The 15,892-nt window shown below is 36.2% G+C and overlaps 1 protein-coding gene and 1 long non-coding RNA gene across 3 annotated transcripts in view; one reads left to right on the top strand and one right to left on the bottom strand.

Moving 5' to 3' along the window:
* The window catches only part of LOC121727435, a 75,092-nt gene that overhangs the window by 22,839 nt on the left and 36,361 nt on the right, over positions 1-15,892 (bottom strand). The gene's annotated exons all lie outside the window — the stretch shown is intronic.
* LOC121727437 lies at positions 1,126-14,933 on the top strand. Its single transcript, XR_006035672.1, has 4 exons — positions 1,126-1,227; positions 2,712-2,713; positions 4,106-4,111; positions 14,922-14,933. It is a non-coding gene; the product is annotated as an uncharacterized LOC121727437 (long non-coding RNA).

Here is a 15,892-nt window from a genome sequence, read left to right as displayed (position 1 = left end):
ATTATTATTATCAGGATATTAGGATACTATTATGAGAAGAGAATTTATATATTTTTACAAAAAGACAAGAGAACATTTTTTTTGTTTAAATAATAAAAATACTTATCTATATTTTTCTTACTTATGCCATTGTTGACCCTGAAGACTAATAAAGTAAAAGGTTTTAATCCTAAAGAGTGAATCGGACAAAAATCGAATATTTTATTTTTGCCATTTTGGCCTATATTATAAATGCCTTAGAGACTACCATAACATACAATCGGCCAGAACTCCTTCTCGAAGGTCGGTAGACGATGCGTCGGGCTTTCACCACAAAGGAGCTAAAATTCACTTCGTAGCGGAACTCCAGGCGCTCGACCCTCAAGAGTCAAGACGTAGTGGGTGTTGCTCCTGATATATAGTCCACGGTTATTTTTTTATACATATATTTTACTAGCAGCCTCAAGCCTGTCTTTTAACTAATATTAGCCCTTCAGAGGTGACATCTCAGGTAAGCGGTAGCGCAGTCGAGTCACCGCAGGCGATCCAGGCTCCAGCAATTAGCCCGCAGCCCGCACCAGGTGGTTAGCTCGGCCCGATGAAAACGTGTCGTACGGACTACAGACTGTGTCTCGTCTGAGTCACGCACACACGCGCACGCACACAACAGTAGAGTGTTGTGGCTTACACTGTACATGATGTTTTTAAGAAGAGTTTTTAATAATATTTCAAAATTATATTATTGTATTTCTAATTTTATGCAAATTAATTTAATTTTAATTGAATGTGTCTACTCTCAACTTTATTGTAATTATAGGTATTCTAACCTGTAATAATAATTGAAGACGTAAGTGGATGAACTCCAGACATTAACTCATATTTTCCTTATATTTTGAACAAACCTTGTAACTTATCTACTTCATCACCTAGCTAATATTAGGTCCTTACATATAAAATTGGCATTTTGTATGGGAGGAATATAAAGTCGTTTTTTTTGTATAATCTATTTAATTAATCAAAGTATGTATCATTGTTATCGATGCATTTTTGCCATCTTAAGGGTAGTTCGTTGATCCCTTTACTAAAAAAACGGAGGGACGAGAGTCAATAAATTATTTGAATGTGGTTTGGACTGCCACATCAGAGTTGAATTTTTTTCCTTGTAGGAAGTTATCCAAATTCCGAAAAAAAGGTAAACTGTTGGAGCAAGGTCCGGGGAGTACGGTGGATGTCGCAGACATTCCAATTGTCTCCTCCTCCAGTTTTGCGGCCGTCTGTTGTGCAGTGTGTGGTCTAGCGTTGTCCTGAAGCAGCAGTGGCCTAGAGCGATTGACCAGCCTTGGTAGTTTAGCAGCTAGTTCTTCCATCATGGTTTGCAGTTGCTGAAAATAGATATATCTGCCGTAACCGTTTGGCCAGATTTTAGAAAGCTGTAGTGAACGACACCGGCACTAGTTCACCAACCACTCACAAGTAACTTTTTCTGAGTCAATTTCGCTTAGGGCAGGATTTGGCTGATTCTCCAGGGACAGTCATTGCGACGAACGCTTCTGATTATCATAAAAGATCCATGTTTCATCACAAGTAATGATACGATTTAAAATCCCTTCATTATTGTGTCGGTTGAGCAATATAACGCAGCAGTCGACGAGTGTGCTTCACTCAATTCATGAGGTACCCACCTTTCAAGTTTTTTTATCTTCCCAATTTGCTTCAAGTGGATTAAAGCAGTTTTATCACTTACACCGAAGCCTGCTGCTAACTCTGAAGTGGTTTGCGATGGATCCGCTTCCACAATTGCCTTTAATTCTTCATTATTCATTTTGGTCTCGGGTTGTCCACGGGGCTTGTCTTGAAGGTCGAAATTACGAATGAAAACGTTGGAACCAAAACCGTACCGTATTTTCCTTTGCGACACCAACGCCATACACATTGTAACGCCTCCGTGGTCTAGTGGTTAGAGCGTCGCTCTCGACTCCGGAGGTCGTGGGTTCGAATCCCGCGTTGGAAACATGTTATTTCCAAGTTTGGTTAGGACAATGCAGGCTGATCACCTGATTGTCTGACAAGTAAGATGATCCATGCGTCGGACGGGCATGTAAAAAGTCGGTCCTGCGCCTGATCTCTCGCCAGTCGTGTCGGTCTTCCGTCCCACTGGGTTATGAGAGTAAAGGAATAGAGAGTGCTCTTGTGTACTGCGCACACACTTGGGTACTATAAAATTACTCCTGCGTACCTGGTCTGGTTTCAATGAAACCGGCCACCGTCACCGAAACCGGTTTGGGGAGTATTATTATTACACATTGTTAATTCTTCGAGCTGTTTTTGTAGCACTCGTGCCACGGTAGAACTTATATTCGTAAATAAAGTGATATTTCAATTTTTCTATTGTGCGATATGGACGACTTCAAAGAAAAAATAATCAAGAAAAAACAAATGGATGACTGTTTTGGAAACTCAATTGTACCAAATAAATGAATACTTATATAAATTTGGAATTCTTAACCAAAGATGAGATATTTGAGATCAAATATCTCATCTTTGGTTACGGCCTGTACAACAAAACGCCAATTTCAATATGACCTAATATATATACTATACATAAAATGTATAGTTTTTTTAATTTAAAATTATTTTTCGGGCCCCAAAACCTCTATTTATGCAAAAACGTTAGTTATCGTGTTCATCAACTCACGTCTTCAATAATTAATGTAGTGTTAATGTTTCTAAAGGAGTAACTTACACCACAAAAATATTATAGAAACACTCAGATATTTCTGTAATAGCTGCACTCAGAAAGATTTTATGATAACTTAACTTATATATACTTAATGAATATTTTGACTAAAACATCATACATTTTTGGTCAAACTCTCTATGAAATCAAAGTTAAAAAATATTAAATCTCTCTGAGGGCGGCTGCACTGTAAAAAACCTTAAGTTTGGTATAAATTATTATTTTTATTTATTTTATCATCCATACTTTTTTATAAAGAAGCATTAAGCGAGTCTGCAGAACGAAACGTTTTCAATTTAAGGAGGCCCGTAACTTGCAATTGACTAAGTATTGCCAAAAATGATCGAAAAACATCACTCTGTACCAACGACGCACACAACACACGTCTCGACACGTCTGCACACACACGCGCTCGGGCTATACACAAACAGGCACGGCCGACGGGTACACACGCGCGATCTGCACGCGTCTCGCGCGCACACTCGCGCCGAGTTCGTCGACCGAACGCGCAAAAGTTTTTGCAACGGACTCCAACATTTCGAGCACATTTTTGCTCGGTAATTTGAGTCTTATCGCTTCTCATTAGAGTCCCGGGCGTCGGCCGCGACGTCGCGTGTGTCACAATGAATAATAAACTTTATTTTGAAAGCGGAATGATCGATATTTGTATTTTAAATGTATTCAATTGTCGTGGAAGGAAGTTCTTTATGATGTTTTTTTACGTTTTCGGCGGGCAATACAATTGCACAATGGTGAGATAGGCTCGGCTCGTCTGTGTAGTGTGTACGCAGCGTGGGCGCGACAGACACACAGACAGACAGAGCAGCACGCGAGTATCGTGTTTGTAGACTGTAGTATGTAAATGGTATCATATCACGGCAGCGATTTTAGCAATGTCAGCCGGTCAATGTTACTCTATTATTAGGTTTTCTCGGCAGCAGGGAAAATTCCAATGTCATTACTCATTACTCATTACACTGACACTCCCAGACGATCCCCAGGAATATTTCGCAAACAGCTTACAGGTCTAACATTTAAATAAGTAGTAAGTAAGTTTTACAAATTACAATATATTGTATCCTTCTCTACCATAGGCTCACGTTGCCTCTGGAAAATTGTGATGTTAAATGTTGAAGCCTGTAAGATCGGCGTAGACTTTTGTCGTAAAGGCAATCTGAGGAGATCTCTAATAGACAGCGAACAGCCTTAAGACAATGGAGGTCACGGCGGGGTCAGCGGAGTGAAGTTGTCAGCACACAGGTGGACTTCCCCCGTCCTACCGCGGCGGTGTTCGCTCAAGGTCACCGTATAACCATTACAATGCTCGTTGATTTCTACACGTATAAAATCTAGGCAAAGGCCAAGCGCGAGTGTTGCCAACTGACGTAGAGCTCCGTAGAAGTACCTATAGCCCGGTCTATTTAGACGCAAAAAATCGTAACCTCGGAATAATTCGCATAGAGCTGAAAATTGGTAGAGACGTTAAATACACCATTATAAATAAAACCTCAAAAGTCCCCAGTGATCCTCCTTGTGCAAAAAATTTTATTCAAGGTCAAAGGTATGAAAATGTTGTTTTTCCAGTTTTTTTTCCAAACAGTACATTTTATCATAAAAATAGGTATGGCAAGAGTGTAGATCATAGAATTCTCTACCAAAAATATTCAGACATTTTTTTCATACGACTTACCATTCCTCATAATTTGTCGGTTTCAAGTTTGGGAAAATCATACTTTTACTTATATTATTAAGTTAAAAATTTGTGGAACTGCTGGTTTTATTGAAAAATTCGTTTTGCGTTGGATAGTCTTATTTACCAAGGAAGACTTGAGCTAAATAACATATTTTTTACGTCTTTGATAGGTTTGAAAGTCAAAAAAGGACCATTCCGCTACAGACGGCCCTTAACGAGAATTTTTAAAATGTGGCATTAGTTACATTTTTCTATTGGAATATACGTAAGAAGATGTGTATTTACTAACGAAACAACTTTTATCGGTAAAAATGGAATTCAAATAATTTAGAGCGTTTTTAAGCAATATCATCTAAGGGACGCGATGTTTTTTCCCATAGTTTTTAATTAAAATAGCATATATTTCAAATTAATGTTTAGTTGTGGTATAGTTATACAGCAATACGTCTAAATCTTTTGTATAAATTACACTATTCAATCGTTATTAGTGATTTAGTCGATTAATTTTGTCAGGCCAATAAACAACTGAAAATAAAAATAAAACTACAATTTGGTGCAGTTTTATTGCAAACTTACTAGTATAATTATATATTCCATATCGAAAATTTTAAAATTTGTTAGAGAATTACGATTTAATTCACCTTTAAGAGATTTGAGAATTTTGAAGTTGCACCCATGATCGTATAATGGTTAATAATTTCTAGTACTTATTACTATAATTACTTTTATCTAGTTTCTTTGTTTTATGCTATTTTTAAATATAGGCAAGTTATTTTGTAAAAGTTTCGCAATGACCAGTATTCACATATAAACTCATCACAGTTCTTAATGGAGGGTCAAATTGGTTGCACCCGCGATGGCGCTTCGGCCTGTTTTGTGGCCCTTCATACATTTGATGAAGGTTTTCATTTATAAATCATTGTTAAACTAGTTAAAATGCATCCCTTCAAGGGATATTTTATTAATAAATAGCTTCCTACAGGCAAAATGAAGCATTTTGCCTGTAGAAAGCTTTAAGTGTGTCAAACTGTTGCACCCCCGATAATGGAATCGCCCAAAATGTAAACATTACAGCTTAGTCAGAAAATAATGTATAAACTTTGTAAAATGATATAATGTTATTTTATCGCACAGGTCCAATCCATAGCAATAGAAAGAATTATCACATCTTAGCACTGGAGTACTGAAATTTGAACAAGAAAACGCAAAAACACTATTATCATGCGGTTGGATCCATAGAATTAGAACGTAGTATTTTGATATCGTTGGTTGGATCTAGATCTATAGATACCTACACCATGATTTTGGTGCACCTCCGGAGGAAATAACTAAGGATTCTTTATAGAAAATATATTGTGATCGAAATGAAATGCCCTAAAACCTTATTTGATTTTATGATTTTTTTTTTGTTTTTTTTTTTTATCAAAAACACGACGGCATTTAAAAGTGAATAGTTAAGAGCATTTATGCAATTATTAATTCTTCACTCACGACAATTAGATGCAATGTACAGGAACCGTACATTTTTTTCGGGATAAAAAGTACCTATCCTTTCTAGTTTCTTCACCAAATTTCATAAAAAAATGGTTCAGCATGAATCAAAATCAAAGATGACAGACAGACAATTCTAATATTATAGATTATTATTAAAGTTGAAATATAATAAGGTATATATTTCGTAAATATTTCAAACACCGCTTGCCATTATTGAATTATTGATGTCAAACAAAAAAGGTCTAAAAATCGCGTTTTTGCCATCTATTAAAGCCCTCTTAAATATTTATTTCATCTTGTTTCTATTTGTTGTGATGGTGACATTATGAATACATAATTCTTTAAAATTTCAGTTCTCTAGCTACCGCGTTACTTGATACTGTTACGTGCTATCCACGGACTCGTCTACCAGCGGCTTTTTATGTGGGCCGAGACGAGGTCCAGAACGTATGAGAATTTCCTTCCATTCCTTTGTGTGTGTGTGTGTAGTGTGGAATATTTCTGGAAGCCTAACGCCATCTAGTATCGAGTAGGGGTTTTATGTTGTTCGAGAGTATAATATCCCCCGATAAGTTCGATCGGATTGACGCTAGATGGCATTGTGTGTCATAAGTTCATAACAATAATATACACCCTGGAGACAGACAGACGGATAGATAACAAAGCGAAGACTTCCCGGGCCAAGGGGTCTTTTTGGGAACAGATTCCTAAAAATGACAAAGAAAATATGAATATGATCTGCATAACTATAATGAATACTATAATCTAATTAAAAACTTGTCAAGCGGGTCAAAAACGTTATCTTGCTGCGAGTAGAGTTTTCGTTTTTGAACTTCTGGAGGGTGTTATATAGATTCCAGGTGATGCTGCAGCGACAGATACAAGTGATTGTCATGGGTAGATCCAGGGTGATGGGCTATTTATTAATTAAAGCTATTGCAATAAACCCAAACACAAAAAAAATATATTTGAACCCTTCTCATTGAGGTCATAAAATAAGCTCCATATTTTTCAGAGGAGAGTGAGCTGACGATGATGAAATTATTAAAGCTAAGAACTTTAAATCGACTTCGGTAGTAATACTTTGGGGTACGTATATATAAATTAGACTGTGAAAGTAGCAGCACTAAAAGAGTTAATTTTGGGTTCCATGTTTCTGTGGAATATACGCCAATATCATAAATATAGTATTTCTAATATTTTTTTTTACTTTTGTATCGGCGAGCGCCCCAGCTTCACGAGTTTCTCCATACAAAAGTGAAAAAAAATTGGTCTTTCAGCGCTGCTACTTTCACAGTGAACTCTCTACAAGGAACATACACACCCTAAAGTATTGTTATTTATTACTTAGTTTTGTTACACTTTGTAAAGGTATGGGTAATACTTTATTTTGTTATACATTGTATTATACACATGTATTATTTTGAGGAAATACATTTTTTATGTTCGTGAGTACTGAGTACAGAACAAACATAATACTTACCTAATACATCATTTTATTATAATACAAAATTCATTAAAGATTTCGTTTATCAAGTGGTGAACATGGCCTCTCTGTTAATCCTTACTCTGTATGTCGAGTTTACCACGTGATTATATTATTTCTAAAAATATTAAAATCGACGATGGCTTGCTATGTAAATATGTCGGCGATAGGCGAAGTCTGAAGGCGGCACTATAATAAGGAGTAAGAATTATTTGATTCTTTTTAGATTATTTTTAAGAATATTACTTTTGTTTTTACCTTGGAAGTCGGTTTTAATTTTTTGTTAAAAAATAATAATTTTACCCTTTTTAGTTACCTATGAGACCACAAGGCTATATTATATCTTGTTGTCTTAGAGTTGTACATATTATTAATAGCGGTCGCCCTCGGCTCATCCCGCGTGGATGTCGGTTACGGCAAAATGATTCCCAGGTCAATTCACAGACTCCGACACTGACATCGACGACGCGGACGACGCAGTCATTGTCCGAAGGGATGCATAGTGCACACTGCACAGATTGTCTTCCTCCCGCACGCGCACCCCCGCTTGGTGACGCCCACTATCGTTATATTTTAATTTCGCCATAATTTCAAAACTAAACGTCCAATTTTATTCATTCAAAGATCAAATGTTATCTACATAAACTGTACTTAGTGTTGAAATAATTTATTTTCATAAGGATTAATAGCATAACCACTCGAGCGTCGATGCAAAAAATGGTTATTGTGCCTCACTCGACATAGATAAGTTAGTTATAGTGTGTCGTGGACTTTTTTGTAGATATTTATAAGATCTACAATTACTTAGAACATTTTATGGTTCTATCTTTTATAGTTTCGCAGCGTTCGCAAAATAAGTATCTTTTCTGGTTGATTTTACACCTGTAGCCCTAGCACGGCAACCAGTAGAAATGAGAAAGCAAACTGTGGGCATAAACTAAAGGTGCCGTTCCGATCTTTACCGCGGCCAATCGCGACCGACAAAAATTCAATTAAAATGCCACTTTGTGACAGACTATAGGTATAGTAGGATATTATTTGATTTTTAGGACTATAGTCTGTCATAAAGTGGCATTTTAATTGAATTTTTGGGAACGAAAAAAGATCGGAACGCTACTTTAAGTTTATCTCCACAGTTTGTCCATACTTTCGGATTTCTACTGGTGGCCGTGCTAGGGCTACAATGGCGTCCGAAAAACCCAAATATCTTACGAAACCCAATTTTTTCCAAAATAATTGAGCCTATGTTCAGCAGAAATAATGTAGGATTTATTGACTTTTGCTTGGAGTAGTTTAAATAAAGCCAAAATCCTCGAACTTGTATCTATAAGGATTCAAATGTTCTGTTGAGTACCTTCGGAACCAGGGTACATCCTGGTGTAAAATCTTACTTCTTGATAGTATATGCCTGAAACACTTCAGAAAAAATCGAAATCACTATGTGTTTCCATATAAATTTTAAGGAGTTCCCTCGACTATGGATCCCATCATCACTTTCATGAACATGGTACCAAATTCGAGTCAAACCCTATACAACACAAAAATAATTTTGTATTAATACAAAAAGAATATAATATTTAATCGGACCACAAACGGCTAAGTAATCGTTGAACATACAATATAAAAAAAAGATCCTCCTTCTACCTCTACCTCCTCTACCTTCTCCTTTTTGGAAGTCGGTTAAAAATAAAATATGGACTGCATAAAAGACATTGTATTTGTAACAACTATGGGTAACCGGGCCTAGTAGGAAACACAATATGATATAAGAATCCTTTTATTTCTTGTACTTATAGTATATTATACGGTCTTATAATTTGCTTATAATATATTATATGTATTACATATATTATAAGATCGTTGCGCCCAAATTCGTTTACCGTACATTTTTAGGGATAAAAAGTATACTATGTTTTTTCCCGGAACTCAAAGTATTTCCATACCACATTTCAGCAAAATCGGTTTAGCGGTTTTAGCGTGAAGAGCTAAAAGAGAGACTCACTTTCTCATTTATAATATTAGGTATAGACGTAAATTGTAATATTCAAGTAAACGACGTACACAAATTGTATTTACTAGAATGATTAGATCTATTTCCTCAATTCCTAGAGACTAGAGTCTAGACTAGTATACAGTTTCTTGTGTTTTGACGGCGCGACGTTGACGGTGACGTCACTAGTACTGTTACTAGACGTTACGCCTGTGACCGCAGACTGCAACCAGCGCGATGGTTTTAGTAGAGTCTTACTGGCGCACTCAGAGAATTTTAATGACAATTAAACTTCAATTTTAATGAAGAGTTTCACAGGTAATGTATGGTATGTCAAAATCTTCATTCAATTACAGATAAGTAATTAATATTCGTCTCTGACTGCTGCACTAAGAAACGAATATTAATTACACTTTGACTTAGCCCTATACAATATTTTTTTTTGCGAAATAATTTAATCATGATTAAATGTCTATGAGTGCAGCCGTTAGCAACAGCTAACGGCTGCACTCATAGACACTCATTAGATATTCTAATGTTTCTGGGGGAATTTTAAGGATATTGGTGTGGTAGAGACTAAAGATGTACTTTATAGCGTGAGTGCTCTATGTTGAGAAACAACAATTAAACTTTTGGAACTATTTTTGGAGGAATCTTTTGCTGTGATCGAAGCTACTGCCGAGCCATATTTTATATTAACAGCAATGATGAAATACTCAAACCAGATATGTTACTACCGCGCGCGTTGTGAAGCTTCAAATACGGCCCAATTGGGCCGTCTGTTGTTAAGTCTGCATCGAGCGCAATCACGAACGTGCCGCGTCTTGTCTTACCTAAATAAATTGAAAAATACGTCGTGCGTGTTTCGAAAATGTACCAATTATGACTCGAAAGTAAACAAAACACATGGAATCTCTTACCACATGTCTTGATTGCAATAAATAACTCGATTATGTACATTTTCAATTATTTTTTCGAACAATCTGGAACAAATCGAATTTTCGTCATAGCTCAGGCGAAGAAAGAGACAGCGATACGATTCGACGTTTAAAAATAGAACTGTCTCTTTTATGTAAATGGTTTTTCGTATCTTTTGTTTCACTTATCTGTCAAATTTGTCAATATCTTCAATTTTGAATTTGAAAATTTTTCGGAAGAGATTTTAGCCGGAAAAAAGTATGGACGTAACATATCTGTATAACTAGAATATCATTGATTAACAGTATTAAAACATCTGCAGGTTGTTGACAGATAGGCTTTTCATGACAAGTTCGCCGTTTTTTTTTTAATTATGGCATGAAAGACTAGTGACAATGACAATAACCTTGAAGCCTACTTGCTTGTATACAGTTTGTATGACGTGGTACACAAACTTTGTACAGTGTGAGAGCCATGCTTCGGCACGAATGGGCCGGCTCGACCGGAGAAATACCACGTTCTCACAGAAAACCGGCGTGAAACAGCGCTTGCGCTGTGTTTCGCTGAGTGAGTGAGTTTACCGGAGGCCCAATTCCCTTTCCTATCCTCCCCTATTCCTTTCCCTTCCCATCCCTACCCTCCCCTATTACCCTATTCCCTCTTCAAAGGCCGGCAACGCACCTGCAGCTCTTCTGATGCTGCGAGTGTCCATGGGCAACGGAAGTTGCTTTCCATCAGGTGACCCGTTTGCTCGTTTGCCCCCTTCTTTCATAAAAAAAAAACAAGCGAAATTTCGGCGACAACACACAACAACAAATTTTACTCAAAACATAATAGTGTTTATACGAATTACGAATACAAAGCAGATGTACGATGTCATACCAACATAATAATTCCTCCATTTGGTACGAAATTGAGTCTCATGTCGTTGGCATACGAGTGAGTGGAGTAGTAAAATAGGTGTTCAAGCTGTGTACATGGTCCCCGCTCGCCCTCGGCCAATGGAAAGCACTTTCACCCTCGTGGGGTGGTATTGTGTCACACCACCTGGTGATTGATGGGACATACGAACACGTTTATAGTACAAAACGCCGCGGAAACTGATCAACTTTTCACTATGTAGCCTATATCCTCTGCGGCTTAATCTATGTCTATTTTGATGTATAAAAAGAAAATAATCTATGGCCAACACGCTTTTGGTAAAAAAATTAAGCGGGAACTGTAACATAAGCGTTCCTCGCTGGTTTTCTTCAAGACATAATATTCATCGTAAGACTCGGTTCTCAGTTCTCTCATATTAAAAGTACAAATTACAATCAATTATAATTACAGTTGGTCTAATTATTCAAAAGTTGGAACAAATACAAATTTCATTTAGAAAAACTCAAGTTTAATAGACTTTAAGAAAGGTTCTTAATTTGTCACTGTGGTATTTTTTTTTTGTAATTATTCCTCATATTAATATGATCGATTTAGATGTAGATAGATTTAGATCTCTTTACGTGCGTACAGATAGAAAATTAATATTCAAAAATCAAATAGGAGCTAACACACACAGCATTAGAAGTTAGAACCCTGTGAAATGTAGAGCAAGAACAATAGCTACCCTCACCAGCCACCAGCGACAGCGGGGCGGAATTAACATGGCGTCAAACGCGGGGTCCACCACGCTCCATTAATATCGATTTTGCTCATATTCGAATTATTAATGACAACTTAACACTAACTGCCGCACTCTGAAACATTTATTAACTACTTAACTTTTTATAAAAAAAAAAAAAGATTTTGACATAAACATAATAAATTTTGTGTCAAATTCTTCACTAAATTGAACGTAATTAATTATTGAAATTTTCTGAGTACAGCAGTTATTCTATGAAAATAAAACTTAGAATTTTGCACCTAAAATCTTGGTAAATGCTTACATGATAGTAACGAGTACTTAAACCTGTATATTTAAAGCTCTCAATTCCAATAATCTTGGTATTTCTTAAGCCCTGCGCCGGCCCTTCAGGAAGCCGGAAGCGAGTATCAAAATTCATTTGAAAAGACATCAACGCGTGACGCAACTTAAACTTTGTAAGAAAAACTATTAAAGAATTCTGCATAATCTTTTTGTTTTGATAGTAAAAAATAATACCGATGTTTTTTACTTTTGATTGTTGTTCTTCATTGAAACATATTTTTTTATTTGAATAGTATTTTTTTTTAATTAACTAAGATTGTTGCTAAAACTGTATGAACACTATTATGAAACAGATTTACGACCAGGAACAGGATATAGGACCCTAGACTGATTACAAAATATGTAAATGGTGATTGGTGACTCAAAAATTAAATTGTTACTGTCCAAAACAGTTCAGAGTTATTTGATAGTAAACAATTAATAATAAATATTTTGCAATTATGCACTTAAAGAGACTTGCAAGTTGCAGTTTTAGTCATAGTGTATGCAATTTAAAACAACCTCACATTAATTATATTTTATTATGATACAGAAATATTATAATCGATCGAAAATGTTGTGTTCTTAAACAAAGCATTTGAAACTTATATCCTGTCAGTATTAAAAAGATCCACATTGTGATTTGTGTATATAGAGACTGTCCGTTAAAGTTGTACAGTGTTACATTATTATATGTTGTTATATTTTAGTTCTTGTCTATCAAGCGATTTTTAGAGTTCTGTACCCAGGGATCGGGAGTAATAGGGTATATATCGAAGTCTTAGTAAAAGTATTACTAAGACTTCGATGTCTGTTCGTCTGTCTGTCTGTCTCCAGGCTGTATCTCAAGAACCGCTATAGCTAGACTTCTGAAATTTTTGGAGATTGTAAAGCCAATGTTGCCGCTATAACAAGAAATACTAAAAACAAAGTAAAATTTATATTTAAGCTCCTGTACAACAAACATGATTTTTTTTTTGCCTTTTTGCCCGATATCAATAATGGCAACAGGTAGACACTAGAAATTTTCATATAGTTCTTTATTATATGTGTAATTTTATAAATAACAATAAAATTAAAATAAAATCAAAATTTTAGGGGGGCTCCCATACAAAAGACACAATTTTTGGTCTATTTTTGCGCTATTATAACGGTACAGAACTCTTCGTGCGCGAGTCCGACTCGCACTTGGCCGATTTTTTATAACATATCAGCGAAGGACTAAACATTGTCCAACTATAACTTATAGATGGACGCTGTTAAGCATTCGTGTACTAACCCACATAAAAATTACGTATTGAGTTATGAATGCAGTTATGTTCTATAAATGATTTAGAACAGCCAACCAGATACAGTGTGTAGATTTTTTACGAGTTAGAGGGTTACTCTACTTCTACTATAACTGCTGCTCTGAGTGAATTCTGTCTGTCGCTTGTCAGACTCAGAAACGATTCACAACTAGATCGTGTCCAAACTGGCAGTCTCGTGAAGCGGGCGAGGGCGCTCGAGACATAATACGTTCTCGGTACAGATTAGCGAAATGATAGCGTTTATGAGCTAAGGACGCTACCGGTCGCGCGCGCCAGTGTGGGTGGGCGGCTGTGTGTGCGAGTGTCGGGACTCGTGTCTGTGTGTGTGTGTGCGAAAGTGATTCAACGTTCAAACAAGCCGGGCCGGTCCAGCGGCTACCGCGTTACGCCGTACGCGGCCCGTCTCCACTGCTACAAAACGGCAAACACAGCAGCTGCAATACAATGCATCTACGACGATTGTATAGCTATCACAGCTCGTAAGATAACCTGCTGAAGTGCTGATCGTGTGTGTTATGTGGTGTGTGGTTTCTAAGATTTCAATGTAAAGTTATGTTACGACCTCACTACAGAGACTTCTCTGTTTATCCATCACAATTAAATCCGCTTGTCACCAGACAGTATGTTTTGTTAGCTGTGGACTGTGGTAACTAGACAGTTAAAGTTTGCACATATGGTATATTATTATTTCTGTTGCCATTATAATAATAAATGCTTAAATAGATTAAAATAAGCATTTTGTTATTCCCTAATAGGCTTATCCCCATAAAATAAGCTCAGTAGCCGACTACTGGGAAAAGCTTAATTTTATTATTAAAGAATTAAAATTTGGCATTGCTGTTTATTATATCAAGCGTGAAGTTAAAACTTTGAATATAAAAGAAAACTTAAAATATGATGTCCAAAGGAAGGCCGAATGACGACCAGTCTACTAAATCGTATTGACGTGTTCATCGTGCCGGGTGTCAGTGGAAACAGTGTTCGGTTCACGAGGCAATGACACGGTCGCAGGTTCCGATCCCGTCCCGAGCTATAAACCTGGAAGAACATTTCTTCCTCCTAATTTTATCATTTATTTTATTCGGGATGTAAATAAAGGGTTTTTTCATTCGACTTTTGTCTGTGCATTATTAAGTAACAATCGAAAAAAACAAATTAATCAGTATTAATTATTTATAGTGAGTTATAGTAATTTTAATACTTGTGGCTTGTGAATACATGTTTTAAAACAATGTTTACCGACTTCCAAAAAGGAGGAGGTTATACGTTCGGCTGTATGTATATATATATTTTTTTGTATGTTCAACGATAACTCAGCCGTTTGTGATCCGATTTTCAAAATTCTTTTTTCTGTTGTATATGGTTTAAGTCGAATTTGGTACCATGTTCACAAAAGTGGTGATCTGATGATGAGATCCTGGAGAAATCGAGGGGACTCCTTAAAATTTGTATCGAAAGACATAGTGATTTCAATTTTTTCTGAAGCATTCGAGATCAATGCTACCAAAAAGTAAGATTTCGCACCAGGTTATACCCTGGATCCGAAGGTACCCAACAGAACTTTTGAATCCTTATAGATACAGGTTTGGGGATTTCGACGTTGTTTAAACAACTGAAAGCATAAGCCAACACATCAATTAATTTGATCATCATCATCAAAATCATAATTATGCCATGGGTCATCACATTATGACCCAATTATTGATGCTTTTCGTGATATTTTGCATCGAAGCAGATGCTTTTGATGATTAATTTGCTGTTTGTGGACCGATTTTCAAAATTCTTGTGTTGTTGTATAGGGTATAATCTTGATTTTGAATAATAATTACAAAAGTGGTGAGATGATGATGGGGTCTATGAGCAATCGAGGGAAATCCTTGAAATTTATCATAAGACTCATAGTGGTTAAAATGTTGTTTCTTGTAACTTAAACATATGTTACGAATAAGAGAAAGTTCATACGAAGGTGTCTCTTGGTCCAAAGGCACTGAACAGAACTCCTGAACCTTTAAAGATAAAAGTTTTTAAATTGCAGCATCGCTTAGATAACTGCAAGCATTTACCACAATTTCGCTTACAGTAATATAATGTGATAAATAAAATAATAAATAATAAAAATTGTTTTATTTCCGAATAGATTTGTAACAAATACTTTCAGAACGTTGATGCTAATGGTGCCTACCACCGGTTCGGGAACTATCCCGGCGAGAAGAACCGGTGTAAGGAACTCGCACGGGGTCCCACTTTTTACCAAAAAAGTGAGAAAAAAAAATCTTTTTAAAATAAGTTTCTTGTATGGGAGCCGCCTTTAAATATTAATTTTATTTTGTTTTTAGTATA

Source organism: Aricia agestis, chromosome 5 (genome assembly GCF_905147365.1).
Source record: "Aricia agestis chromosome 5, ilAriAges1.1, whole genome shotgun sequence".
Taxonomy (NCBI): Eukaryota; Metazoa; Arthropoda; class Insecta; order Lepidoptera; family Lycaenidae; genus Aricia; species Aricia agestis.
The sequence above is the reverse complement of the archived record's forward strand: the minus strand, read 5'-3'. Positions and strand labels throughout refer to the sequence as shown.